Source organism: Dreissena polymorpha, chromosome 1 (genome assembly GCF_020536995.1).
Source record: "Dreissena polymorpha isolate Duluth1 chromosome 1, UMN_Dpol_1.0, whole genome shotgun sequence".
Lineage (NCBI taxonomy): Eukaryota > Metazoa > Mollusca > Bivalvia > Myida > Dreissenidae > Dreissena > Dreissena polymorpha.
The window spans coordinates 166536915-166541001 of record NC_068355.1 but is presented as its reverse complement, the minus strand read 5'-3'; the positions used below and the strand labels follow the sequence as shown (position 1 = coordinate 166541001).

General features: G+C 32.5%; 1 long non-coding RNA gene across 1 annotated transcript; it reads left to right on the top strand.

Annotated features, from left to right (window-relative positions):
- Positions 1-276: 276 nt before the first annotated feature.
- Positions 277-1569, top strand: LOC127859860 (uncharacterized). Its single transcript, XR_008039492.1, has 2 exons — positions 277-490; positions 1038-1569. It is a non-coding gene; the product is annotated as an uncharacterized LOC127859860 (long non-coding RNA).
- The last annotated feature ends 2518 nt before the right edge of the window (positions 1570-4087 follow it).

The window sequence follows — 4087 nt, the reverse complement described above, 5'->3', positions numbered from 1 at the left end:
GCGAAAAAACGATATGGCTATTTGGTCACAAGAAAAAAGCATTCGACCGCTGTCTTTATAATATTTGAGTTGTGTTTCACTTTCGTTACATAGATGAGAAGAGTAGTACGAAACATTTCTTGTACAATTATAATATTCACTTGGCAATATTGATAAGAAATATTTTTTCCTTGGAGAAAGAGCAAATTAAGGGAAGGCCATAACTCTAAGAATCTATTTCGTATTGCGTTTGATGCATATAATTTAAAACTTGACACACGGAAGTATCATTATCTTTTGTGAGCAATTCATGAAGAAAACTTCCTAATCCGGAATATGTAATTCATTTATTTATTAACTGATATTCTAATGGACCATGTAATCATTTCTCAGTGACTTCCTTATCACGAAGAATGGCACTTGAGTTGTGCATAAAACGGTTGTAAAGAACATAGCGCTTATACTCATTGTCAACATTGATTTCGAAGCTATTGTTTGAAACTGAATTATAGTAAGTGTTTTGCTTGTTTCTATTGATGGATTAACACGCATATGGATATTTAAGTGATTTACTCAATAACAATATATATAAGTAAATCATATAAAGATAAGTAACTATCAGATATGTTCTTTCCGTATTATTTAACGATAGTTAAAATACTTATAAAATGTAATAGAAGTGGCAGATTTAAGCAGTAATAGAAAGTTGTGCTATTGGTGTTAGGTTGTTGCAGTTGATGCACATGACTATCTTATTTGTTAACATCTTTGACTACGCAAACTCGGATCATTTGATCAGTTTGCAGTATTTACTTTAGTTTTGAGCTTTGTAATTAAGCAAGCCATCAATGATAATTACGATAAATGATATAATTGCCTTAAAGATTAGTTAGTAGCTCTTAATAATGGCATATGGGACTCATCAAGATCAAATGAATGGTCTTTACTGATAACAAATCTGTCATAAGCACATACAAGCGTAAATAAATGTACATGTATTGCAAATGCGCGAAATTACTTCGTAGCTGTTATTTGTAGCCTCTTATTCTCAATTCCAGACGATGATGCGTTACCTGATGTGCATGTTAGTCGTAACGTTGCTGCTAAGTCAAGTGGCCGACGGGAATGCAGCCAGGCTATGTGGGAGGCGACGTTGTCCACCTGGTTTCCGGTGTGTTCGCTATGGCAGCGTAGGCAGGTGTGATGGTGGGAAACAGTTCATGCACCCGGGAAATACGGGAAATGCGGACGGTTCTGGAAATTAATTAACGGTGTGCGTTTCAAACAAATGGAGTTTCCATCGGATGACCCTTACATCGGTTATGATAACTATAAAACTTTGTCTGGACATTTAAGAAATATGTTGTTATTACGCATATGTTTATTTTAGTTTTAGATGTTGTGTGTAAACAGTTTTCAATTGGAAGAAATGTAGACATTAAAGAGAATGAGAGCTGATTTATTGTGTAGACTATTGCCTTGACCTTTTTATTATATATATAAAAAATAACCGATCATATTGTTACATGCATATGTAATAAATGTTGGTGTAGCAAGATATTTATATCAGAAGAAAGTTATTCTTCGTCATGAATTGTTTAGCAATATCGCTATTCTGATACTTATAATTTTAAGTCGTAAAAGGTGATTGTTTGCAGTATATCACCAAAGCATGTTGCTGCACGAAGACTTTAACCTTATTACTTTATCGAACACATAGAGGCCAGTCTTTTCTTAAAAAGTAGCTATTTGAGTACAAACTGCATTTCAATACACTGACATACAGTTAACTAACTGGATTCATCCGCGCCATATATTCCTAACATACTTTATTGTAACTACACAATTATTATTCATATATGAAGCACAGAAACACTTCAGTTTGCTTGCGTTTCGAATGTGACACTCGCGTCATTGTTTCCGTTTGCACACAGCTGAATGACGTTAAACGCGCGTGGAGTTAGGCAAATTTTGAATTGAGTGGTTCATACATTGGTTTTCGTATATTTGCTCGATTGTGTTCGCTTTTCTTACTTTCTTTTACATGTGTTTGTTGTATATCTAAAATCCTTTTTTATTATGGCATTTATAAAATTATTTATCTACCATCAAAGACTAACTGTCAAGAACAAGCCCAGTTTCAACCTTTAATCCACTCATTCCAGAAAGTTCGTCTAATTGTGGAAATGTACCTAAAAGTATAAATTTGTGTGATGTTATATGAACGAAATGGCGTCCTCACTCGCAAATGGCAATCAATTAAATTTTTGCCCCAAATAAAAAAATCGACAACAATAATATATAAAACGTAGCACACACCTGGAATAATGAAAATATCTATGACACGTTTTTGGCTTTAAGACCAAAATAGCAATCTTTAATCGAATGCTTCTAAAAATAAAATAATGATGATTTGCACTTCCATTTATGTTTTTGTAATCATTAATTCTTATCTTAATTTAATTAACATTATACTATGCTTCTAAAACATTTGTCTTCAATGCTTACCATTCTTACAAAACTTGTTTGACTTCCATTGAAGTTTACAATTATTCATGACATCTAAAATCCTTTTTTATGCTGGCATTTATAAAATTATTTATCTACCATCAAAGACTAACTGTCAAAGCACAAGCCCAGTCTCAACCGTAAATCCACACGTTCCAGAAAGTTCGTCTAATTGTGGACATGTACCTAAAAGTATAAATTTGTGCGATGTTATCTGAACGAAATGGCGTCCTCACTCGCAAATGGCAATCAATTAAATTCTGCCCCAAATAAAAAAATCGACAACAATAATTTTAAAACGTAGCACACACCTGGAATAATGAAAATATCTATGACATGTTTTGGGTTTTAAGACCATAATAGCAATCTTTAATCCAATGCTTCTAAAAATAAAACAAGGATGATTTGCACATCCATTTATGTTTTTGTAATCATTAATTATTATCTTAATTTAATTAACATTATACTATGTTTCTTAAACATTTGTCTTCAATGCTTACCATTCTTACCAAACTTGTTTCATTTCCATTGAAGCTTTCAATTATTCATGACAAACACACACTCGAAAATATTTTGTGGATTCCTACAAACCATTTATTGAATTTGTAGATATGATATATCATAGTTAATAAACAAAGACGTAAGCATCATTGCCACGAAAATCTAGAGAATCTATCATAAACAGGTATGTTTCGTCACAGAAATTACGTCACAGTAGAAACGTCGTTACGTAAAAAGTTGAATTTAAATAGTTGTTTTGACAGCTGGTTTGGAAATAAATTTTAGTGAATGAACAAAAAAGGCTGATATATAATATGAACGATAACAAATGGCAGAATTTGGCTTAACGTTTATAATCGGCCTTAGCAAAAGGCTCTTGAGCCGTTAAAGAGGCAGCGGGCCGATAATTAAACGTCCTGTCCAGCTTTTGTAAGTGCGATGGTTTATGTCGTGTTGTATCTTTTGTCATGTATTGTATTGGCATTGGTTACTTACACTTAACACAATACTTTTTATTACATAAGTAAATAGGATGTTAATACGACAATAACCTAAGACAGAGCACCGCCTTGTAACGATCAATGCGAAACGTGGTGGAAGGGTAAAACTGATTATATAAAACGCCGAATCACTTAGCCCACTATATTACGAATAAACACATGTAAATAAACATAACCCTGATAGCACTGTATTTCAAATTCGAAAAGAAAACATAAAAGAGAAATAAAATTCGGTTTAATTTCAATTTGATTACTCAATCCAGAATATCAACTCTCTGAGGCACGATGAAATTAAGTAAATACGATATTAACTTTATTCCGCCTTGATTACAGGGTATCAGAACATAATACGATTAAATATTTCCCAGGGTCACCGTTATGTACTTCCGGAAGAAGCCGTAATGCAGGGTATAAAAACCTTGATTCCAAAGCTTTTATTTATATTTAAATGTTATATATAAACTAGGTACTACACGTCATGTTAAGTTAATCAAAATTACTAATTTCTGCAAAAATGAACACACTAAGGCCTTTTTAGTAAAAGTGTAAGTGTATAATTGAATAATGTATGGCGACATATATTAAATGAATATTTAAAT